Source organism: Equus caballus, chromosome 12, assembly GCF_041296265.1.
Source record: "Equus caballus isolate H_3958 breed thoroughbred chromosome 12, TB-T2T, whole genome shotgun sequence".
Taxonomy (NCBI): Eukaryota; Metazoa; Chordata; class Mammalia; order Perissodactyla; family Equidae; genus Equus; species Equus caballus.
The window spans coordinates 1,786,620-1,812,302 of record NC_091695.1 but is presented as its reverse complement, the minus strand read 5'-3'; the positions used below and the strand labels follow the sequence as shown (position 1 = coordinate 1,812,302).

The 25,683-nt window shown below is 46.8% G+C and overlaps 1 protein-coding gene across 6 annotated transcripts in view; it reads right to left on the bottom strand.

Annotated features, from left to right (window-relative positions):
* The window catches only part of PDHX (pyruvate dehydrogenase complex component X), a 179,739-nt gene that overhangs the window by 38,569 nt on the left and 115,487 nt on the right, over nt 1-25,683 (bottom strand). Inside the window, exon 12 of one of the 6 annotated variants that reach the window (XR_011423818.1) lies at nt 12,208-15,033. The exons of the other annotated variants lie outside the window; for them this stretch is intronic. The gene's annotated coding sequence lies outside the window, so the exon portion shown is untranslated. Of the gene's footprint in view, nt 1-12,207; nt 15,034-25,683 lie in introns of those variants that run through there. 6 annotated transcript variants of the gene reach the window in all.

The window sequence follows — 25,683 nt, the reverse complement described above, 5'->3', positions numbered from 1 at the left end:
CCAGGTCAAAGAGAATCTTGCCTATGGAGCACAGGTTATTTCTAGGAGATTCAAAGAGTCAGGCAATTTTAAGACAGAAGGGCAACTTGGCGACCAGATAGACAACTTCTCTCCCCCCAGACACAAACCCACTTTGTGAATAAAGAAAACAAAGCCCAGAGAAGTAATGCGGCTTGACTAAGTCATTGAGTCAGCTGGTCAGAGCTGACCTTTAAGGTTGGGTCTTCTGACTGTCACTCCCCATGCTCGATTTCCACACACACTTTAGTTTAGTCATTTGCTTACATATATATCTCCTCTAATTTACCATGACGCCTTGAAAGCAGAGACTATATGCCTGAAATCTGGCATGGTGCCTTGTATATTGTAAGTCCTTAATAATATTTGTTTGTAATTAATAACAATCAACATTAATTAATAATAATTAACAAATTGTTACTAACAGCGAATATTACCAAGATCTTCCACAGGCTAATCTTCATGTTGACCCAAGAAACGGTGCTTTTCTGGAAGCAATTTCTGTGCAAGAGAAAAAATGGGAAGCAAGGCTCTCTATGCGTCAGGCTGTGGACAGCAACTCCCAATGGCCTGTAAGTGATCAAGCCCTGTCCACAGTCAGCACGGGCCAAGCCACCTTCTGCTGACAATATGGTGCTCAGGGTGGAGTAAGCCACTAAGAAAGGTCTGCCAGCTGCCCACGCTCTCATTGGCCAGATGCCTTCAGCAGCAATGAATCTGCACCTCTTCCCCAGCTGAGGGTCCTGTGTGCTTCTTAGAGGCAGCGACTGTCTTCTTTATCTCCACACCCCACATATTGCCCAGGGCCCAGGGGCGGCTTGTACCATGGTAGACGCCCAGTGAACGTGTGTCAGTTTGGACCAACCTCCCATGCAGACTCCCAGCTGTTGAACAGAAGGAGAGGAAATTTTGCAAGGTGTTATTTTGCTAAAAATATACCTTTGAGGGGAATCTCATGCTCTGTTAGTTATACTCTTCCTTTCTAAAGCTGGAAGAGTGTTGAAAGAAATCATCATCAAAATGATACTTTTCAACACTCAAAATGTCTGCCCGAGTTTAGAGAACAAAGGTTCATTCACTCTGCAGGAAAAGCGCCCGCCAGGCCCACTTATGACGTAGATTTCACACTGTGCCCGCTCTTTCATAACAAACAAATGTTTGTAAAAGCTTAAGATGTGGAACACATTTCATACAGATAGCAAGTTCTAAAGATGGTGATTACATTAAGTGTATTTTACACATCAAATATATTAAACATATTTGTGAGGTGACTTCATAGTACTCATATCTTACTTTCATAGTCAATTTTGGTATTTTTATAGTTGAAATGGGTTATGAGGAACAGAATACAATTTGTTTTTACTTGAAGTGATAGGAAGTCAGGATTGGCTTCCACAGGCTTTATTCACGACAGGTGTTCAGGATCTGATTAGATCGAAAAGAGGGAGTCACTGGGGGACCTCTGGTCCAGGACCAGAGCCAGTGACATGATTATGGGGTTCAATTGCAAAATCTCCCCTTTCCACTACTTGCCGCCTCACCCCACCATGCTCCCCAAGGGATTGCAACCTCCATGCCAGGACATGCTGGGTAAGTGGGCGGGGGTGAGTGAGAGGACCCCACCAAGTCGACTGCCTAACGTACCATGACACTGCCAGCCCAGGGCAGGGACAACACTGCCATGCTCCTCCCCAAGATGTCGCGGGGTGCATGCCCAACCATGAGCCTCCCTGTGTCCACTCCCAGGGCTCCTACAGGGGGCAGAAGGTAGAATGAGGCCTCCCTGCCTGCAGACAAGACCTGGTAGCCACCCTTGACGAGGGCTAACGGCAGTCATGGAGCAGGAGTGGGAAGAGGAGGTTGGTCGAGGTTTGGGACGCCAGGACTGGGTGTGGGGAGCAGGGTCACCAGTGACATGAGCTCCATTGTCCCATCAGACTTCACTGAACAAACACTAATTCAAAGATAAATTAAGAAATGATGCAAGACAGCCATGGCAGTGAGTTAGGCCCCAAGCAAGGCCTTCTGAGCACGGTCTTGGGCAGCGGCACCAGCTGCTTGCCCCTGAATCCGGGTCACCTGAGACGTGTCTGCGGAGGTGCACGGTTTCAGATGGGCCTTAATAGATATGTTGGTCACGTGCTGAGTGTGTAAGGCCTCGTTCAGCGCTAAGAGCTGAGCTAAACCACAGCATGAGTTCTTCGGGGGTCAGCAATTCTTTCATTCTTGTTTCTCCCGAAGCACTGAGAGCGGTGCTTTGGCTGCACAGTGCGCTAACAAACTCCACATAAATCACATATTGTAAGTCACAAGCTGACACGCAGAGAGAGAAAATGTTCTGTCGCACATCCGTGGAGCTGAATTAGAGTTGTAATCACAGCAACGTGGACTCCCTTCCTGCCCCAGGAGCCCATGCCGCGCTTGGGGTAGAAAGGGTAGAAGGGTAATTTCAAGGTGCACCGTGGGCAAGGGGCCTGCAGACGGAGGTTTCTGAGAATGATGCTGTTTGCCGGCCCAGAGCCTCAGCACACATCACCGATATATATGCATCATACAGCAATTCCGATTCTTCAGGGAGAATTAGGTAATGATGGAAACTATAAGAAAAATGGGGACACGCCTTAAATGTTGTGGTTGAAAGCTGGAAACCACAACCTCTCAGCTCCTTACTATTGAAACTTCTTAACAACCAAATCCCCTCCTGACTCCACGCATCATTGCCTGGAGCAGGGAGCAGGAGATGCAGCCTTTCCATCCTGTCAGTTCCAATGCCTGTTGGATTGACTAACCGGCTCCCTGCTGTGGAAACCTTCACGCCAAATGGCTGCTGAGAGAAGCCATGAAGCCGGGGGACGGAAATAGCCCTGCCCTGGGAGAAATAGGATCTCGGAACGCTGTCTTCTCATCCTCTTACGAACACCGATGAAGCATTTTTGCACCGCTGCCGGTTGCTATAGAGACCGTGGGGAACACATGTAAACACTCCGCATGCCTGAGACGTGGTCAGGGCCTCCAGTGCAATGTGCTTCCTCTTCTTGACTCCTGGCTTTTGGGCTGAGAGCTGCAGTTTGCAACCACCTCAGAAAGCCCTGTGGTTTCAGGCCTCAGCCTCGTGCGGCCCATTTTTAAGGAACTCATCTACCAGGAGAGACCGGGAAGCACCCCACATTTAGGGTCATGAGGCCTGAGTTTGAATTACTTTCTCATCTGTAAATTGGGGAAAATAAAACCCTCTTCATGTGGGGAGCAGAATGAGAATGGACACGACAAGCTTTGTAAAGATGAAAGCACTAAGCGTGTTTGGTAGCATTATTATGTAATTCCTGTATACTCCCAAAGGCTTGTCAAATCAAATCGTGGTCTCATTGAGGCATTGGCACATAGAAACGGAGCCAGCTCGTCATCAGAGTTCGCCGGTAGACGGCATTGTTCCTTCTCAAATTTGGGTGGACGTCTCCATGCTGTGCATTTTGTTCTGCTGAAGGCCGGCGAGCTCAGAGGAGGAATCCCAGACCTTGGGGCCTAAGGATCTTGCTTCTGGCACCTCTCCTTCCAATTTACCTGGGCCTCCGTAACGATCAAGGACCCTGTCTCACAGCCTTACATCCATAAGACAGCAGGTGAGCTCAGCCGCCAATCTCTTCTGATCCTTGAAAAAACCCAGGTGTCCTCTTACAACACAAATACACTCCCAAGGCTTAGAGAAGCCAACAGATCCAACAGCAAGAATCTCCTTAAGAGGCACAGAGGACCAGAGAGTATGTGTGGACAAGCCCTGCTTTGAATTCCAAAGGCAGCCCCTGGAATTCCAGCTCCTTGTGTGGCTTCTTTTGGGGTGTGGGAGGAGGGGCGCAGCCAAGCATTAGGGTGTTGTCCTTGATGACTGACTGTCTGCTGCCACCCACGCTCTGGGGAGCATATCATCAGAACGTTCCTGTCTCCTTGGTAACCCGACACAGTGCTGTGGTGACAGGAGGAAGCAGTGCCAACAAGATCAGGCATCCATACGGGGCTGGGCCAGCTTGCTCCACTCCCAAGTTCTAGATTTGTGTGTGTGACTTATCATCCCACGCAATGTAACAGTGACTCCAAATTCTGGCCCTCAGAAGAAACAGCCTGGCACATGTGTTTCTTGTGCTACACACCCTGTCAGTGAGGGGATGCTGGAAACGCGGAGCCTGTGGGCTCCAACCCTCCCAGCCCAAACGCCACAATTCACTGAAGAGAAGAACTCCCCAGGCAGGAATGTGAGAAGAGTGAGCAGCAAGTACCAGAGGGAAGATGAATGAGGAGCTGGGAGAAAGGCAGGGCCCAACCAGGTCAAGAATTCTCCAGTCTCTTCCCTCAACACTCCACATCCCATATATATATATACATTTCAGAATTTCCATGAAGCTGGGAAGGGGGTACTAATAGCATCGTGTATTTTGTGTTGTTGTTTGTTTGTATTTGCTTTGCCCGAAAGGAAGGAGAATTCAAAAAGAAGTATGAGAGAGAGAAGACATGATATTGACAGTAACAACCAGGAGCAAGCTGAGAAGTCAGGTATTCAATTAATAAACATTGTGTGAGCATCCAGTATATGCCAGGCCCAATTTTAGGGGTTGCAGTTACAGCAGTAAACAAAATTGGCAGGAATTCCTGACCTCATGGAGCTTGCATTCACACGAGAGAGGCAGGAAATAAAAACGACAAATTTATTAAAAAATGGCAAAATTCCAACAGAAAATTACGAATAAGTAAAACATATTGTGCATACGCACGTCCATACAGCAGAATGGAGAAGACAGAGTGTGGAAGGGATCTGCCACCCAGGCTAGGATAACCAGGCAACTCCTCACTATGAAAGTGACCTCTGGCAGATCTGGAGAACCGACATTCCGAGAGGGCTCAGGAGGCCACTGTGGCTGAAGCAGAAGGAGCGGGGCTTGAGGGGCTGGACTGTGAAGTGTCAGGTCAAGTGGGGCCTTAAGGGCCACTGAGGGATTTGGCTTTTCCTCCAAGTTAAATGAGGAGACAGTGGAGGGTCTTAAGCAGAGAGATGGCGTGCTTTGACTTCTGTCCAAGTATCATTGTGGCTGCTTCACGGAGAATAGATGGGGGCGGGGGGCTGCTGAGACTCAGCACCTGAAGTTTGCTCTCACTTTGTTAAAAAGGGGAATTGGAGGGGCTGGCCCTGTGGCCGAGTGGTTGAAGTTCCGCGCGCTCCGCTTCAGTGGCCCGGGTTCACAGGTTTGGATTCTGGGCACGGACCTACTCCACTCAGCAGCCATGCTGTGGAGATGTCCCACATGCGAAAAATAGAGGAAGACTGGCACAAATGTTAGCTCAGGGCTAATCTTCCTCAAGCAAAAAAAGAGGAAGATTGGCAGTGGATGTTAGCTCAGGGTGAATCTTCCTCACCAAAAAAAAAAAAAAAAGCGAGTCAGAGGAATGGGAAAGTGTTAGCTAGGTTAGAGATGAGAGCACCACCAAGACTTTCTCTTACGTGATCAGAAGGGCTGAGAGAAACTGGAAATGGGACATTTTGGGTGTGATTCAGTGTTAATTAACGGTGTTCACATACAACCTAAAATCATCTTGGCCATCACCAGTGGTTTGTCTTCCACCCCTTGGAAAATGTGGTTTAGAGAGAAGCCAAACGTTCGCCACGCATGGATGCTGTAATTTATCCAGCCTGTGGGGGTTCTCTGCAGGAAGTTGCTATTTGGATGCAACTTAAGAGAGCCTCCTTAACTCCAGAGCTTGGAATAAAATTCAAAATGTAGAATGGTTTATATAAGTATAGTGGTGTCACTAATTGATTCACACACTCTCAGACACGCAAAAATACGAAGCTCTTTTGTTTTCCAACAAATCTTCCTTGCACCCCCCACCCCCATGGAGCATGGAGGAAAAGACTACACTTGCACGGTCAGTCAGCATATCTCGGCCTCTTCTACTGTCCCCTGGTCTCCTGATGTTAGCTCCCGGGGCTCTGGTTGGTGGGGGCGTCATTACCATGTGGCCGTGGGTGTGGAAATCAGCATGGTGACCTCTGGTCTTGAGGGGCCCCCTTGCTGTGTGTCTGGGCTGGCTTAAGTCCCGTGCTGGTATCCCTGAGGTGTCCTGGTCTAGTCTGTCCATCGGCATGCAATGGCATCTGTAGCCGTGGGACGTTGATACTGCCATTGCCTCTGGAAATCAAACTGCGATCTCGCTGTCCTCTCCTTCCCAGCCTCGGTCCTCTGCATTTCCAGCGGTCCCCCTTGAACCTCCCTGACCTTCACCAGGGCACGTGGGAACAGACGGAGACATCACCTCACTATCTACCAAGGTCCTTCCATCTGCTAATGCTGCACCGTCCCACTCAAGCCATGTTAGACACGGTGCCAAAGCAAACGTGGGGCTTCCCCCAGTCGCCTTCAGCCTCCTCCAGGCTGTGTGTGGGAAAGCAGGTCACTTGCCTCCATACTCTTCGTCTCCCATGCCTTTCTGAACGCTTCTGTGGTTCCCTCTCCCAGCAAGGCTTGGCTCCAAGTAAGAGGAGAGATGAGACCTGATGCGGGAGTGTCTCATGCCGCCTCCACCTCTCTTCTCATTCCTGTACTCTCCTGGACAGGAAGGAGTATGCTCTTTTCCCTCTTCCTTTCTGGTAAGAACACATCCCTCAGAGTATCTTTTTCCTTGCTAGCGTGGCACCTGGCCTGCCCGTTTCCTGGGGTCCTGATGGTTGTGTCAAGTGTGCCCTCGGAGAAGCAGACACTGAGGCAGAACGAAGAATGCAAGAGGCTTATTGGGGAGTAACATCTGTGAAGATAAAAGAGGGAGAGAGCAGGACTGGACAGGGAGAGCCTCAGACCGCAGTGCAGATCTCAGAAAGTTTTGGCCAACCAAGAGGGGAATTCCAGAACAAAGACTGCTCATCAGAGGAGTCCCATGTTGAAAAGAAACAGCCAGGCCTAGCACCCACTCTGCGCTCAGCCAATGGCTGGGGCTGCCCCAGGAAGAGCACGGTCACAGCTCAAGAGATGAGGCAGATCCTAAGGTGCCAAGAGCCGGAGGCTGTAAACTAACTGCCCTCCTTAGAGCTGAACAGCAAGGTCTTTCTTGAGGGAAGACCTGCATGGGCGCCTCCAGGACTGCCACAGTGGTGGGAAGGCTGCTGGAGAAACGATTGATCATATCCATTTAATATTTTCTACGTATCTTACATATTACCCGAGCTCTTAAAGTCATCACTGAGCATAGATTTAGCCCACATCCTCTTCACTGTGTGACCACAGCATAGAGCAACTCGCACAGATTTGACTTCTCGTGGGCCTCTCCTAAGGACGTCTTCACAGCACAGAGTGCGGGCAAGATGCTCAGAAATCAGGAGGACGGCCCTTCACAGAGACTTCTCTTTTTCTCTAACAGGCTTTCTGTAAATCCCAAAAATGTCCACTTTAATTTAGTGTTTGCAGTCAGCAGTGCCCAAAGGTTAATCTAAACCCCAGTCTTTTACCAAGACTGTGTGCTGTCAGGGCAATTTCAGTGGTTTGTGATAGCAAACTAACAGTAAGAGATGGCTACAAATCTCGAGCACAGAAACCTCCGATGAGTCAGAAGCCAGTCACCCAACTGTCTGTTCATCAGGTTTCCTTCCTGTGAGTCACTTTAAGAAGTAACTTCTTCTTTCTCAGTTTTCAGCCCTTTTCTTGTTTAATCAACGGCAGTTGAAGCCATATGATAATTCTTGGAAGGGTTGATAGACGCGGTTGCGGTTGGTTCTTTCTCCTGGACAGCCCTCGGAAAGGAAGTGGTAGAGAGGAGCTGGAGGAAGGTGAGAAAGAAGAAGTCTATATGTGGAGGGAGGGAGAAGCAAAAAGGACTAGAGAAGAAACCAAAGGACTAGAAATTTCTTGCTTCCCCAGGAGTCAAAACATTGCTTAGTGGGGCTGGCCCCGTGGTGCAGCGGTTAAGTTCGCATATTCTGCTTGGGCGGCCCGGGGTTCACTGGTTCAGATCCTGGGTGTAGACATGGCACTGCTTGTCAAGCCATGCTGTGGCAGCATCCCACATATAAAGTGGAGGAAGATGGGCGTGGAGGTTAGCTCAGGGCCAGTCTTCCTCAGCAAAAAGAGGAGGATTGGCAGCAGTTAGCTCAGGGCTAATCTTCCTCAAACAAACAAAAAAACGTTGCTTACTTTAGTCAAGATTTATCACAACGATAGCTAGTTTCCTGGAAATGAGGTTGCCAAACAAACTGCAGGACTCCGGTTAAATTTGAATTTCAAATAACAAATAATTTTTTAGTATAAGTAGTCCAATGTAATATTTCAAACATAGTTATTTTAAAATTTTTCTTCGTCTGAAATTCAAACTGAACTCAGTGTTTTGTATTTTGATTTGCTAAGTCTAGGAACCCCCCTCAGGAGACATTTAAATCTCATCACCGTGGGTTGATGACGGTGATAAGCTAGCATCCTGAAGGGGGAGTGGAGAGGAGAGCACCACCCTCCTACTTTCTAGCAGAAAGATTCAGGCTGTCTGGACCTGATAGGTCCTTCCTTCTGGGGCAGCCTCTGTCTTCCCCACTCTGCTCAGCTCTGAGCACTTCAAACTGACCATTGGTTCAAACTCACCAGCACATTGCTGAAATTGGACTTGCTGTCCTAAAGTTGGTACTTTCCATGACTGGGGTAAGCTGGGATCTGACAAACCTGCCAAGCCTCGTTCTTGCCTTTAGCCCCACCATGTTTGTTTGTCAGTAGAACTGAGCTTCTGCCTTGGTTTCTGCCTGTACTTATGGTCCTGAACTTTAAACCATTCAGTTGTGGTTTTGACATCTTGCCTAGACCTTACCATTTCCCTCTTTTCAGGGATTCCACTCAGCCCATGCCTAGGGTGTGTCTCCAAACCCAACACATCACCTGGGACCACATGCTGACGCCATGCCTCACCATCTTGTAGAAGAGGGGTTGCCAAACACTTTCTGTAAAGTGCCATAAAGAAAATATTTTTGGCTTTGTAAACCCTACAGTCTCTGTCACAATGACTCAATTGTGCCATCGGAGCATGAACAGACATGTGTCCCAGTAAAACTTTATTTACAAAAACAAGTCATGGGTCAGACTTGGCCCACAGACCATAATTTGCTGACCCTTGTTCTAGAAAATCCTGTGATCTTGCTTTTTCTGCCCAAAGGGTTCTACTTAGATATATATGCCGGCCTGTTAGCACATGGAGCCTTTTCTAATTGACAGGATGCTGAAGGCTGCTCCGTGCTCCCATCATGGGCCAGTCCTGTTTGACAGTTTCGGTGCCCTAGTCTTGGACCTGGCAGTTCCCAGCTTTTTCTCTTTCTCTCTTCCAGCCTCGGAAGTCCCAGCAGGTCTAGAAGACGAGCACACTCAAGTGAGCCAACAACTGCTTTTGCCTGCACACTGCAGCCAGGATCCACCTTCTTTCTTTCCATAAACACTATCTTAGTTCAAGGCTTATTTGCCAATGCTTTGGACTGGTTCTGTCTCCTGTTTGGACTTCTGCCTGAGGAAGCCTCAGCTGCCTATCACCGCTGCCTAGTAAGTCAATGAGACTCCCCACCAGCGCCAGGAGTGGTTTGTCTTACAATAGCGATGGATTTAGAGAAAACCCTTCCCTCTTAGATGATTAGAAACCCTGGCAGAACCAGGTAAGGCAGCCAGTGCATGGCTTCAGGGCTGCACACAGTGCCTCAGCGTGAAGAAACATCAACAGCAGAGTTGTGTTGATGTTGTAACTAAAAGTAACACTATGACCTTCTTATGGTATGAACATGCAAAGTAGATTTCACAAGCAGCTCAATATATATGTGAATAAATCCACTTATTCACAAGCATAGGACTTTGGGATCTAATAAAAGAATTTCAAAAGTAAAATTTTAAATTAGAAAACAAGTTTGAGAGACATCTGCACAAACCTTTTCAATAATGTTGATGGACACAGGCTACTGCTCTGGGCCGGCCTGACCCCTTTGTCTACACATCCTTTTTCTTTAGGCGATAAGTATTTCTCCGAAACTGAGTGCAAGTGGAAGTTTCGTATCCAAATCCTTTTGTAAATAGAGATATCTCACTCTTTAATTTTGGAAACTTCCTTCTTTCCTTAAAAAAATGGTTTTCTATTTACTTTCTTTAATTATAACAAATTTCCAAAAAGCATTATATGCCCAAATTGAAACTCACTTTTACTTGCTTAGGAAGAATACTTTTTGAACGATATGAACTCCTTCAAGCCAGTCACCTGTTAAAATTTAACTATGGTGACTTTGGAAGAAACTGAAAACTATCAAATCTTTACATTACTGCTATTTTGTGGTTTGATTATAGCTGATTGCATTGTATAATTGTTATGCAATAAACTGCATGTTTAAAGCATACAATTTGATAAACTTTGACATATATATAAATTTGTCATGCAACTATCACTACCATTAAGATAATAAACATATTCATTACCTCCAAAAACTTCCTCTTGCCCCTTCATAATCCCTCCTTCCTACCCTTCTCCATATGCCCCCCATCCCACTCCCCAGACAACCACGGATCTGCTTTCTGCATTATCTAGAATTTTACATAAATTAAACCATACGCTATGCACTCTTTCTTGTCTGCCTTCCTTCATTCAGCAAAATCATCTTGATATGACATGTGCATCGATAACTCACTCCTTTTTACTGTGGAGTGATATTCCAGTTTATTTGATACCAGCTTGTTTATCCATTCACCTGTTGATGGACATTTGGGCTGTTCCCAGTGTGGGGCTGTTAACAGTAACGCTCCTATGAACATTCGTAAATAAGTCTTTCTATGGTTATATGCCGCATTTATCTTGGGTATAGATACAGCTGGATCCTATGTCAGGTCTGCATTTAACCTTTTAAGAAACAGTTGAGAGACTGGCCCCGTGGCTGAGTGCTTAAGTTGGCACACTCCGCTTCAGAGGCCCGGGGTTTTGCTGGTTCGGATCCTGGGCCCAGACGTGGCACCACTCATTAGGCCATGTTCAGGTGGCAGCCCACATAGCACAACCAGAAGGACCCACAACTAAAATATACAACTATGTACTGGGGTGATTTTGGGAGAAAAAGCAGAAAAAAAAAAAAAGAAGTAGAAGATTGGCTAACAAGTTGTTAGCTCAGGTGCCATCTTTAAAAAAAAACCCGAAAGAGTTGAGCTTTTTCCAAAGTGTTTGTACCAATTTACAGCTTTCTACATTCTCACCAACACTTGGTATGGCCAGTCTTTTTAGATTTTAGCCATTCTAATATGCGTGTAGTGGTATTTCATTATGATTTAATTTGCATTTCCCTCATGACTGACGATGTTGAGAACCTTTTCATGTCCTTATTTAACATTTGATATTTTTCAGATTTGAATTTCTCATTTGTTTGTTTGACATCTGATGCTTTCTTTGGTGAAATGTCTATTCAAATAGTTGGCCTGTTTTTTAAATTGGTTTTTTTGTCTTCTTATAATGAGTTTTGAGAATTCCTTAAATATTTTGAATCCAAATCATATCACAAATATGAAATTTTGAATATTTTCTCCAAGTCTTTTCATCCTCTAACAAGGTTGCTCTGGGTTTTGCATTCTATATACATAGTTTATCTCAGTCTACTAAAGTCAACATTTACCAGTTTGAGTGAAGCATAGCCATCTCACCTCTCTTTATTTCTTTTTAGCACTCTCCCTTTTAAATTGTCTTAAATATTTCTTCTACATACATTTAGATCCACATCAAACAATGCTATAACTTTGCTTCAAGCATCAGACATAATTTAAAATCCCCTTTCTCTTCTTCTGGGACTCTGCTGACATAAGTGTCGGATCTTCTGTCCTAGCCTCACTGGTCCCTGAGGCTCTGTTCCTTTGGGTTTTTTCCCCCAATAATTTCTGTTTTCCATCCTCCACTGATTCTTTCTTCTGTTCTCTCTGTTCTGTTGAGCTCATCGGCTGAGTTTTTATCTCAGTTATTATGTTTTTCAGTTCTAAAATTTCTCTTTGATTCTTTATATTTTGCATTGCTTTGCTGACACTTTCTACGACTTGGCTGAGACATTCCACTTTTTTCATTTGTCTCAGGCATGTTCCTCATGGCTCCTGGAAGCATATTTATGATGACCGCCGTACAGTCTTTGTCAGATAATTCTAACATCCCTATCCTCTTGGTGAGGGCATCTATTGGTTTTCTTTTTTCATTTAGTTTGAGATCTTCCTGGTTCCTGGTATAATGAGTAATTTTTTATGGAAACCTGGACATTTGGGTATTATGTCATGAGATTCTGGATCTTACTGAAGCGTCTGTTTCAGCTGGCTTCCTCTGACGTTGCTCTGCCAGGAGAGAGGGGTAGGGTCACTGCCTCATTTCTGCCGTGTTTTCCACTTGACCTCTGTTGATGCCCAAGGGGGTTCTTCATTGCTGCTGGCCAGGGGCGAGTGTTCCAGCTCCCTGCTGTGCCTCCACTAACATCTCCCTGACTGGGAGGGGTAGGAGTGCCTCATTACTGCTTCCCATGTGGCCTCCACTGATGCTATGGGGAGGGTGGCCACATTACTGCCGTGGGGAAAGTCCTTACTCTCCACTAGGCCTCCTCTGACACAATACCTGTTTGGGTGGGGGGCACCTCATTACTTCTGAGCAGAGTGAAAGTCCAGGCTCCCCACTGGCCCCTACTGATACTGTGAAGGGATTCCTAATTACCACCTGGCAGGATTAAGACCTGATTCCCTATGAGGCTTTTTCTGACACCACCCTAGCAGGGGGTGGGGAGCTTGGGGGTAGTGTTAGGGGGCCTTGTTCCACCCGGTGAGGGCGGCAGTCTACATTTTCTGATCGATCTTTGCCGACACAAGTCGGGGTGGGGCCATAGATTTGTCTGTGGTGTTCGGTTAGAGTAGAGCAGTTATTGTCTAAAAGCTCTTTATCTTGCTAGGCTGCTCATTTCCCACAACTTTGGCTACAGAGAGCAGACTTTTGTTGTGATTTTTTGTGTGTGCCTGTTGGCGTTTCCAGGTTGCTGGCTTCATCATCTCCAAGTCTGAGATACGGGAGGCAAAAAGAAAACCCAGGGAACTCACCACTGTTTTGTTCCCTGGGTCCCTGGCCAATGTGCCTTCTTCTCTCCCTGTCAGAGTCTTTCTATGCTTGTTTGATATATGACGTCCAGGGTTTTTGGTTGTACGTGAGGGGAGGAAAGGGGCAAAGTCCATCCACTCCACCTTCCCATAAGTGGAGTCACTCATTTGTTTTTTGGGAGTTATTCTCAAATTTTATTGTGAAAAATAACATATTACAGCAGGTAATATTTTTGTTCCAGGTTTAAAAGAATTACCTGGTACTCCTGTTTTAAAAGTGGATAATCACTTTCCAGTTTACTAATCATTTTTTTTTTCCTGATGAAATCTTTCATATTGGGTTTTCTTAAACTGTTACATGCATGTGTCCAGAAAAAAAGTTCCTTCGGTGCTAATATATTCTAGGAGGTCATTTAGCAGCTGCATAATCACTCCCCAAGAAGATTCTTTATATGACAGCTGTTGTTCAGACATGGGCTCATCTCTAGAAGCGTCAGCGTGGTTCGGCAGCAGATCCTGGATGAGATTATAGTTGACCAGGAAATACAAACAGATGCCTCTATCAAGACACAAAGTTACTCCAGTGGAGAACCAGCCGCACTGGTCTTTCCAGACGGACTGGACACTGGCTACTATATTATCTCCAGTCCTCAATGGGCTCTTTCTTCATTTCTTTCAAACACAGAGCCTATCAGTCCAATCCTATTCTAACCATTTCTAACTGACTTTCACCAATAGAGGCAGAATTGTGTACTGGCTGAATTTTGGAGTCAGAGAGATTCAAATTTGAATTGTATGATTGTCCCCATTCCAACTTTTGTGGCTGGCAGTGGACTAGACCCTATGACTGAGCACCAACAGAGAGAGAGAGAGAGAGAGAGAGAGAGAGAAAGGAGTGCGAAGAAAGAAGTGATTTCTCTCTAACAAAGGATGCTAAGCAGCTAAGCACAAAAGGCCATTGTGCTAGGTGAGGAGTGAGAATGTTAGCCTGGGTCTGAGACGCAGAGCAGGCAGGTTGAGGACCAAGCTAGTTGAATAGGGAGTGTCCCAGGATAAGACTAGTAGATAGCCAAGTTGGTAAGGAGATCATCAAGATGAGAGGAGAAGAGGAAAGAGTGAAAATCAGTTCAGAAACTAACTTTACAGATGAGAGCCAGCCAGTGTGGCACCCCTCTCATGCTCAGCTTGATGTGTGTTGTTCGGGGAAACACCAGCCATATGAGTCCACACTTGTCAGTGGTGACGTAGAAGGAAGGGAAAGAGCTGGAGCAGGTCAGCAAGTCCCGTGCTGAGGGGATTTGTGTCCAGCTGGCTCGAGCATAGAGCTCTCTCTAGAACTAAGGCAGGAGCTAAAATACAGGCAAGCAGAGTCAAGGAAGAATAACAAATCAGGAAGGGCCAGAGTAGGGCTGGAGACCAGGCTGGAGAACGAGGTGGGGACAGGCTTCAAAGGGAAGCAGGTTGAGGGGCGTGGTCAAATTGCCCAAATATCGGGGTGCTGCTTGTTTGCATCTATGGATACGTAGGAATAGAGATGTGGTTTGACCTGGTGAAATGGTTTTAAGGACCAGGAAAAAGGCAGAATAAAGGTACCTTTAGAGGCTCTTCCCTGCTATGAGAGGAAAGCTTTAGTTTGGCTTCCTTACCCTGGTTTACCATAGAATTAGCTCCATGGTTCCTCAGAAGAGACAGAGGCACTTGCTGGGGATCCAAAGTGAAGTCAGATCAGACGAGGTCTTTGGAGAGCGCATCATCACGTGCACGTGATGGTCAGGTGGGGGAGGCTTGGGGGATGCAACCAGGCTCCATGAGTTTCAGTAAAATATGATTACCCACTTCCCACCCAACAGGCAACTCCTTAGTTCGAAGTTGTCAAAGATCAGGAAAATGGCCACACGTCCAGGTTGTCACAGAAGAGGATTGGTGGCTGTGAGTCCTATTAAGAGGAAATGAGAAATCAGAGGGCTATGGTATAGATTCCATTCTCTTAGCCCAGGAAAGCAGCATTTAGAAGAGAAAGTGTCAACTCATATCACTTCCTTTGGGTTCCATAACATCATCTCTATCAAGGAGATGACATTATCCACTTTTCCCCCAAACGAGTGCTCAATAGCGAGTTTTAGACCATTCTCTCAGGGAGGTTGTCGCAAAGACCTCCCCAGATATAATACGAGATCATGGAAAAGGGGAGGGCGAGTAGAGAACAGATGCTGAGTAGACAACCAGTAGTGTTGCTGCAGGGGCAGTTGGGTTGTCCACATAGAGGCAAAGCCACATCATTTGAAAGGCACTTTAGGAGATACGATCTGCCTTTATGAGCTCGTGGATATCGCTGACATTCTAGTTCAGAGGCAAGCAATTCCATTTTAAAATCTTGCTATGACTCTCCAAAGGCATTTCCTAAGTCACATGTAAAAGCAAGTTATTAAAAAAATGCAACTTTCTCTTATTTCTATGTTTAGCCTGCAGTTAATCAATCCTCACCCTCTGGGCTAGCAGCCCACAGCTATCTCATAGCACTTACTAAGACGTGTAATGATCTGGACGTATTCGTTTATTTCTTTGCCTCTCCCATCACTTTCACTGTAAGACTCATCTGCCTTGTTCTCCATTATTTCTGGAGCACACAGCACCAAACCTGGGACAGAGGCATCATTCAACAAAAGGATGTTGAATGAATAAATGAATGAATGAAAATCTTGGATGGGTAAACTATGAGGCAGCTCTTTAGAGCAGAACAAGCACCTAGTACCATCAATATCTTCACCAAACTTTTGTTAAGCCCCAAAGATTGTTTTTAATGCTTACTTGATACCCAATAGGGAACACTGTGGGGAGGCAAGCCAAGGAAGGCCCCTTTCCACTGACTTCCATCAGAGCTTGCAATGTGGAGTTTGGTTACAGCAAAAACAGTTGCTTTCTCACCAGCTACAAGAAGCAGAGAGTGAATTATACTTCACTTTCATGTTCTCGGACCCTGGGTGGAGGTAAGAGAAAGAGAATTCGGTCTTTCCAACTCCCCAGGGATCTCAAACTCCCCAATTTTGATTGCTGTGTGCTGAGTTCCCAGAGCTGCCTCCGAGGGAGGCCCGTCCTGAAACAGATGGGCACTAGCCGCACAAACACAGCCCCTGCTTTCAGACTCCTTGTCCACTTTCTCTCTCAGGTGGAAAAGCAGAGTAAAGTCTCTAGTGAGGGTGTCAGGAGGGGAGAGTGGGAGACCTTCAGACAGTCACCTGCCTTTGAGACTTTGAAGACCGTGGCATAGCTGTGTCTGTCCACTGAGCCTTTGCCACAAAGAGGAAGAGAGAAGGAAAAAGAGAATCAACCCGAGAGTGGGAGGGAGTGGGTAGGGCAATCAAGTTTATGTTACTATCGTTCAAGAGAATGACAACAAAGGTGGTAAAGTGAGGGAGTCTCCGGAAAGTGAGCTGGGGCGCCGGAAAGTTTAGGTCAATAAACACTGTCTCTGCTGCTATTGTTTCTCCAATTTCCCCCCTCTCCCCGGGTGTTTTCCTTGGCTGGGATGCCTCCGACAAGTCCTGGGGCCAGAGTGGTGACAGTAGAGCTGGGGAAGGAAGAAAACTGGGAGGCAATTCAAGACCGTCTTCTCTCGCGCTCTTCTTCATTTCCCTTGTAATTTAGTTTCAGAAATAGAAAGCAACTCTGGAAAGAGGTTCTGATTGTAGCCTCCATGGCCCCAGGCAGCCATTTCTTCTCTTTGTTCAAACCATAAAACTGCGTAAGGTTTTTATGAACCTTCTAGCAGAGGCCCTGCTTATCTGATGATTCCTTAGAAGGGGATGGAAACGGTTGGGGGATTTTTCAGCTAATGGGTAAAATGTGTAGGACAGCTCCTATGCAGGCCCCTGCTGTCTCGGAGGTGGCCTCCCTCCAGTCCCCAGGCTCTGGCTCCATTCGAAGGGATGCCTGCTGGCCCAGGGACGAAGCACTCTCTGGGAACGCAGAATGCGCTGGGCTGGACCAGCACACAGTCAAAGAGAACGCCAGAGCAGAAGGCCATGGGTGCTTGGCAAACCAGCAGTAGGATGGAGAAGCTTGCCTTCCAGGTCACCAGTTCAAATCCCAGCTGAGCTGGGGACACGGAGAAGGGGAATGTTAATGAAGATGTTTGCTGTTTCCCTCACGGAATGGTTGGTCTCCACTGAGGTCCGATTTCCAGGACACGATGTCGCCTCATTTATCCTCACACCTGTAGCGAATCTGCCACCTGGCCCCAGGTGAAACGGGGCCACTTCCTCCAGCATGGGGACACCCCTTCCTGCAGCGGAGGAAGGATTTAGGGCGGGGCTGATCTCGGCGGGCCGTTCCTTGGCGCCTTCTCTTTTCTGTCTGCATCCTCTCCCTGGGTGAGCTCATCCAGTCTCGCGGCTCTCAACACCAACGCCCACATTTACGTCTTCAGGCCCAGCTTCTCCTTTGAGCCCAGCCTGGTTATCTCCAGCTGCCTCCTTGCAATCTGCACCTGGGTGTCTGATAGACATCTTGCACCAAACATGTGCAAACAGGATTTCGGAACCTTCCACCCACATGTCAGTTGACAAGAACTCTGCTCTTCCAGCTGCTCAAGCCAGAAGCCTCTGTCCTCTCTGCCTCACAACCCACTTCCAAACGGTAAACGCGGCTTGTCTCGCCCTTAAAATACGCCCCATCTTGCCGTCTGGACCGCTGGCCAGGGCCCGGGGCTCTCTCACCTGTCTTGCAACCACTTCCTAACCCGTCCCCTTGTTTCTGCCTTTACCCCTCTCTGTCCATCCTCCCCCAGAAGCCTGAATGACTCTTCAAATTGAAGTGACATCGTGTCGCTCTTTCCACTCAGTACCCCCAGGTGACTTGCACCTCCCTCAGAGGACACGCCAAAGCCCTTACACTGGCCCCGGAGGCCCTGGCCATCTCTGACTCTGCCTCCTACTGGTCCGGCCTCCTGGAGGTTCCTCAAACACAGAAACTTCCCATCTCAGTCTCCTGGGCGCGAGCGCTCATCCCCAGACATCCACGTGGCCAGCTGCCCCTCTTCTCCTCGGGTTTCTCACCTTTGGTGAGGCCTTCGCTGACCGCCCTCCACTCGACAGCAAAACTTCACCCCAGCACCCCCGCCCGTCGCAAGCCCCGGCCTTTTTTTCTCCGTGGCATTTACTTGTTTATTTGCCGATTTTCTATCAGAAACTTACTAGAAGGTGAGTTCCATGAGGACAGGATCTTGTCTCTGTTCGATGCTGGGTCTGCAGTGCCTGGAATAATGCCTGAGACATAGTAGTTGCTCAATAAATCATTCTCAAGCGATGAATTACTGATCCACTTTCACCCTCTGATCCCAGGATGACCATCGTTCCTGGACCCAGCATTTCAGTTTTCTTAACCACAATGGGGGGGTGGGGAGTGAGGTTTGATGGTTTGATTTGAAGGTAGAGTTTTTTAATGACCTTACAAGGAAGACATTACACTTAAGAAGATCTGCGAAAAGCCATTGCATTTTTTCCAGGTGACTACTCATCTGGTAAGAACAAGAAGTTCCCTCGAAGTACGGAACTCGCCAAGGGGAGTGGCGGCAGCGACAAGGCGGGAGGAGCCTTCTCTCATTCATTGAAATGGGGCTCACCCCCTCCAACTTCACTTCTCTAGATAAGCCTCTTTTTTTTTTAAGCAGAGCATACATACAGAAAAGTCTACAACACTTAAGTGAATTGTGGATAAATTATTGCAAAGTAAACTCAGCTGTGTACCCACCTCCCAGGCCAGGAAACCGAACATCACTAGCGCCCTTCCCACTGCTGCCTCCTTCTTGCTCCTTAAAGGGGCCACTCCCCTGATCATAACCCTGGAGGTGAATTCTGCTTGGGTTTTGTTTTGGTTTGTTGTTTTTTATTTTTGAGGAAGATTAGCCCTGAGCTAACAACTACTGCCAATCCTCCTCTTTTCACTGAGGAAGACTGGCCCTGAGCTAACATCCATGCCCATCGTCCTCTGCTTTATATGTGAGATGCCTGGCACCTGCGATCACGAACCGGCGAACCCTGGGCCGCTGAAGCTGACCATGTGAACTTAACTGCTGCGCCACCGGGCTGGCCCCTAATTCTGCTTGGTTTTGAACTTCATATAAGTGGAATCAGACTATATGTATTCTCTTCTAACTAGCTGCTGTCATTCCACATTATATTTGTGAGATCCATCAATGTTGTGTGTGGCAGCGGTTCATGATTCTCACCGTGTGCAGTATTCCATTCTGTGAATACACTACGGTGTCTTTGTCTGTTCTGCTCTTGACAGCCATTTGGGTTGTTTCTATCTTGAGGCTATTATGAACAGTGCTGCATTGAACATTTTTGTGTACATCTTTGACGAGCAGAAGCCCTCGTTTCTGTCAGACAGATACCGAGGAATGGCTTTGACAGGTTTTGTACACGTTATGTTTAGGTTTAGTAGAGAGGCCAAACTTTTCCCCAAATGGCTGTATCACCGTAAATTCCCACCAGCAACATACGTATTCTCGTGGCTCCGCATCCTCACTGACACTTGGTATTGTTCATCACTTCCATTATTTTCATTCCTGTGGGTGTTTAGTGACATCTCACTCTGATTTTCATGTGCATTTCCCTGGTGACCAACGAGAGGGAGCACCCCTTCACGTGTTCATTTGCCGTCCTATTTTCGTGAGCTGTCTGTTCAGGTCTTTTGCCCATTTATTTTCAATTGGAGGGTGCCTTTCCTTTTGAAAGAGTTCTTTATATATTCCAAATTTGAGCCCTTTATCAGTGCTATGTACTGTGAATATCTTTTCTCCCTCTGTAACTTGACTTGTTTTCTTAGCTTCTTAATAGTATCTTTTGAGGAACAAAAGATTTTAAATTTTAATTAAATTCAATACATAAATTATATAAATATTCTTTTTTATGGTGAGTACTTTTTGAGTTCTGTTTAAGAATATTTGCCTCCCCAAAGGTCAAGAAACTATTCTCCTATGTTCCTCCTAGAAGCTTTCATATTTAAATCTACAGACCACACAGAACTGATTGTTGTTGTTGTTGTTGCTGTGATATAAGGGGTCGGGTTCTACTCTTAGTTTTCCATTTAGATATCCATTTGACCCAACACCATTTATTGGTAAGACTGTTTTTTGATAAGGTCGTACCACTACTCAAGGGTCTACCTTTTCATAAATCAGGTGCCTACATATGCATAGGTCTGTTTCCAGACTCTCTACTCTGTTTCACTGGTTTATTTGTTTATCATTGTGCTAATGCCACCCCGTCTTAATTACCATCACTTTCCAATAAGTCTTGGTATCTGGTTGAGGAAGACCTCCAGCTTCCTTCTTCTTTGGGGTGGTCTTGGTTATTCTTGGCTCTCTGTACCCCTATCTTACTTTCATATGGAACAGGAAACATCTTTAAAAGTAAAATATCTTCCCATTTTGTTGGGCCCATGCGTCAGCCGAGTCACCAGCTCTGAGCTGACGTCATCAAGTCCATACCCACATTTCATTCACAAATTGCCTCTTGTGGGGCCCTCACTGCCTTGCCAGGACTGCCTGTCCATCCCACTTCTTAGCTCCAGATGACACTTTCTTGTGTGTGCCGTGGAGCAGTGGGCCACGAGTCCTTGCAAGTCTCAGCTATGAACACCACTCTGTCATTTCTAGTAATAAGTAGAGTGTGCTGTTTGCTTGCTGTCGTGTCAGGCGCTGCGCCAAGGGTTCTGCCTGCCTTATCTTATTAATCCTCTGGCCACCCTTGGAAGCATTACTGCCCCCTGAGGGCTTACACCATCCTCTCAGGGGTCCGACTTTCCCCGCTCGCTGTTCCTTCTCTGTCAGCTTCAACATCTCCATAGATCAGAGTTTGTCTGAGCTAGAAGGGACCTGAGAGATATTTGATCTGACAAATGAGGAAATTAATGCCCATAGAGGGAACGGATTTGGCTCGGGCTTCCTCAGCTGGTTAATGGCAGAAAGGGATTAGAATTTAGGTCTCTTGATTCCCAGACAGGACGCTTCTCCCGCACACACTTCCCAGTGATAGCCCCCATCAAACAGACTGTCCTGAAGCTACCCAGTTAATTTCCTCCCCATTTCCACTTAAATATCTCCAAATACTTGCCTATGATGTTAGTTATTTCCACTTCCTCATCTCCCGTTCTCTCCTTGACTCACTCCAATCCTACTTCCTTACTGAACTGCTCTCATCAAGGCTGTCTGCAGCTTCCATGTGGCCCACCCGCTGGTCCCCTCTCTCTCTGTGTTATTAGACCCCTCAGCTGCTTCAACCCACCCCACTGTTGCCATCTTTCTTGCAACACTCTCCCCATCTTCTGCCTATATCACCACACCCCCTTAGATTTCCTTCTACCTTGTGGTCTATTCTTTTTCAATTCCCCTCTTCTGGGTCCACCCCCAACCCTGCACATTAGATTTTAGAGTGGCCCAGGTTTGTTCTATGACCCATGTTTCTTTCTTTCTTTTTTTTTTTTTTTGAAGAAGATTAGCCCTGAGCTAACTGCTGCCAATCCTCCTCTTTTTGCTGAGGAAGACTGGCCCTGAGCTAACATCCGTGGCCATCTTCCTCTACTTTATATGTGGGACGCCTACCACAGCATGATGTGCCAAGCGGTGCCATGTCCGCACCCCAGATCTGAACCAGCAAATCCTCGGCCGCTGAGAAGCAGAACGTGCAAACTTAACTGCTGTGCCACCGGGCAGGCCCCATGACCCACATTTCTATCTACACATTCTTACTAAGTGACTGCACCAGGCCTAAGGCCCTAAACCTTGTATGTCTTCTGACGTTTCCCAAGTTAGTGGTTCCCAACCTGACTTCTCTCCTGAGTTCTAGACTTCAACTTCTTACTTGACATCTCCATTTGGTTGTCGTCTTAATGGAGCCCTGTTAAAACAGAGCCTGGGACAAGGATTACAATACTAACCATTTAACTGGGAGGTGCACGTCCAAGGTAATGGGTGTAGGAGGAAAAGGGTGAGGAGGTGAGAGAGGGGCGACGTACTGTAACGAGCTGCTTCACCATCCTGGCTACCGCCTCCCAGAAAGCGGCCAAGAGCCCTGGCAGGCCACGCAGAGGCTGTGTTCACTCAGCATATGGGACTTCTCTGGAAGAGCTGCCTGACGATATTGCACCGCAGAGTGGTCCATATGAGAGGGAGAACAACGAACACTTGGTCTGTCTGGCTCCCATTTGGCTCCCGTTTTCCCTTGTTCAACATGCACCCTCTTGTTGCTAACTCTACACTTTTTGGGATGCATAATCTGAACCCTTGTTGGCATGCAGGAAGCCAGCTAGTGGAGTGATATTCCATTCACATCTGAACGCGGAAGAGTGACCCAGAGCTGATGGAGTGCTGGCAGGGGACAGAGAAAAAGAAAAAGGCCGACGATGTTTGTGGCCCAGTGCAGATGTCTACTGGACATATCAACATGAACATGACTAAACAGAACTCTTGATTTCTTTCTCTCAACCAAACTGATTCCCTCCTTCCCCACTGTCCATCTCATGTCAGAAGATGGCACCATCGTCTCCATTGCTAAACCTTAGTCAAAGAGACCATCACCTCAGGCATGGGCCATTGAACTGGCCTCTGAACTGGTCCCCACCCTCCCATTCTTGCTTGTTTTTGATGTATTCTCCATGCCACAAGAGTGACTTTTTTTTTTCATTTATTTTTATTGAGGTCATAATGATTTACAGCATTGTGTCATTTTCAGGTATACATTATTATTTATCAGTTTCTGTATAGACTGTATCATGCTCACCACCAATAGTCTAATTTTTCGCCATCACCATACGTATGTGCCCCTTTACCCTTATGCCCACCCCCCACCCCCTTCCCCTCTGGTAACCACTAATCTGTCCTCTTTATCCATGTCTTTGTTTATCTTCCACATTTGAGTGAAGTCATGGACTATTTGTCTTTCTCTGTCTGTTTTTGTTTCACTTAACATCATACCCTCAAGGTCCATCCATGTTGTTGCAAATGGGACGATTTTGTCTTTTTTGATGGCTGAATAGTATTCCATTGTGTGTATATATTCATTTTTATATTTATATATATATATATATACACACACACCCCACATCTTCTTTATCAATTCATCAGTCGAAGGGCGCTTGGGTTGCTTCCAAGTCTTGGCTATTGTGAATAATGCTGCAACGAACATAGGGGTGCATAAATTTCTTTGAATTGTTGATTTCACATTCTTTGGACAAATATCCCGTAGTGGGATAGCTGGATCGTATGGTATTCCTATTCCTAATTTTTTGAGGAATCTCCATACTGTTTTCCGTAGTGGCTGCACCAGTTTGCACTCCCACCAGCAGTGTATGAGTGTTCCCTTTCCTCCACAGCCTCTCCAACATTTGTTATTCTTTGTCTTGGTGATTATAGTCATTCTAACAGGTAAGGTGATATCTCACCGTACTTTTGATTTGCGTTTCCCTCATGATTAGTGATGTTGAACATCTTCTCATGTGCCCTTTGACATTTTTAAAGGTAAGGCAGTAACACTCTTCTCCCCAGCTCTGGGCTCTGCGCCATCGTTTAGCTCTCAGATCACATCACCCCCTAAGAAAGGCTTTCCCTGACTCCCCTGTGGAGAGAGGCTCCCTTCCTCCCACACTTTCTACATTACCCTGTTTCACTGCATCCTTAACACTTCACCACTGTCTGAAATCATCTCATTGTGTATGTGTTATATATTGTCTGTCTCCCCCACTATGATATAAGCTCCATTCAGAGAATTATGCTGAGTGAAAAAAGCCAATCCCAAAAAGTTCGACACTGTATGATTCCATTTACATAATATTCTTGAGGTGACAAAATGGTAGAAATGGAGAACAAGTTAGGAGTATCCCCGTATCCATGGCGCCTAGAACAGTCTTTGTCCATAGGAGGGACGCCATAAATGTTTGTTGAATGAATGGGTGACAGAATGAACTGTGTGGGTGAACTGAGGGCCGAACCATGTGGCGAGGAATCTGTCTGCTTGCCTGACTTGTTATCTGGTTAGGTCTTTCCATAGCGGAATTGTTTGAGAGCAGGGACTATGGGGCGGTTGAAGGGAATTATTTAGGTCCTGCTGGAGTTCAAGTGGGTTTGGGGATCAGTTAACAGTCTTCCTCCTGTCCCCATTTTTTAAAATGAAACTTTTATTTTAAGATGATTGTCGGTTCACATCCAGTTTTAAGACTGGCTGTGATTCGGAGAGCCCCTGCACCGTCAGCCTTCCCTCCAGCGGCGCGTCTGGAAAACCTAGGGTGCAGCGCAGCGACCAGGGTGTGGACCCGGCACAGTCAGCGTGCAGACGGGCATCACCGCGAGGGTTCCTCGCGCTAGCCGTTATCTGTTTCAGCCACAGCTACTTGTCTTCTCCCCCGCCGCCCCCTTGACCTCTAGTACTCCTAACTTGTTCTCCATTTCTACTGGTTGCACCTCAAGAATATTATGTGAATGGAATCACGCAGTGTGTAACCTTTTGGGATTGCCTTTGTTCACTCAGCAGAATTCTCTGGGGATTCACGAGGTTGTCCATTCTTTGTTTCGTGGCTGAGCCGCGTTCCACGGTGTGGATGGACCACAGTGTGTTCAACCATTCACCCGCGGAAGGACGTCTGGGTTGTTTCCAGTTTTGAGCTGTTATAAAGCATGAACATTAAGTTTTCATTTCACGGGATAAATGGCCAAGAATGCAGTTGCTGGACGTTATGGTAGTTGCATATTTACTATTTATGGAAACTTCCAAACTGTTTTCCTGAGTGGCTGTACCACTTTACCTTCTCACCAGCAGCATCTGTGTGATCTAGTTTCTCCGCACTCTCGCCACACTTGGAGAAATTGAAAGGCATTCTTTAGATCCTGCTAGATTCCAGGGGAGCTCAAGGATTCACTAACAGCCTTTCTCTTGCCATGTTTTTTAAGAAGGCTGATGCTTTGTCTGTCCTTTGGCTCAGCTGGGGATTAGTGATAACAGCCGGCTGTCATCTAGATGGACAGCCCACCAAGCACGTTGCTTTAAGAAAGGGTGACAAGAAAGGACACTCACACGTTTCCTGGACTCCCAGGCAATTTTAAATAATGTCAGAAAAGGCAAACCACCCCTGGAGGATGTCAAGGAGGGAATGTGGCTGGATTTCCGCTGAGAGCTTGATCAGCCGTAGGAAATCACCCGCTCAGGCCGATCCAGTGGGGAGAGGGTGCCCTGAAGGGCCCCTCAAGAACTCCAGGGAGGGACTCTGCGAGTGGAAGGGCCATAGCAGAAACGTGTGTCTTAATGCGCGCTGCCTGGGCTGAGTGAAGGCTGCTTCTAAGAAAACTTAGCTCTAACATTTGGGACGGAGGCCACCCTGGAATTTTCTGTCTCAGCTTCACAAAACTGAACCCAGAAACAGTCTGTGTTCGGCTCCTCTCGTGACTGCTCCTGGCGTCTGACCGCGTCTGCTTCCCCCAGGGGCCCGGCCCTCCGCCGCCCTCCCTCACCTCCGTGGCCTTGCCCTCTCTCACCTTCGCGAAATCATCTGTTTTTTAACACCTTAATAAACACATACTTATATAGTGGTTACT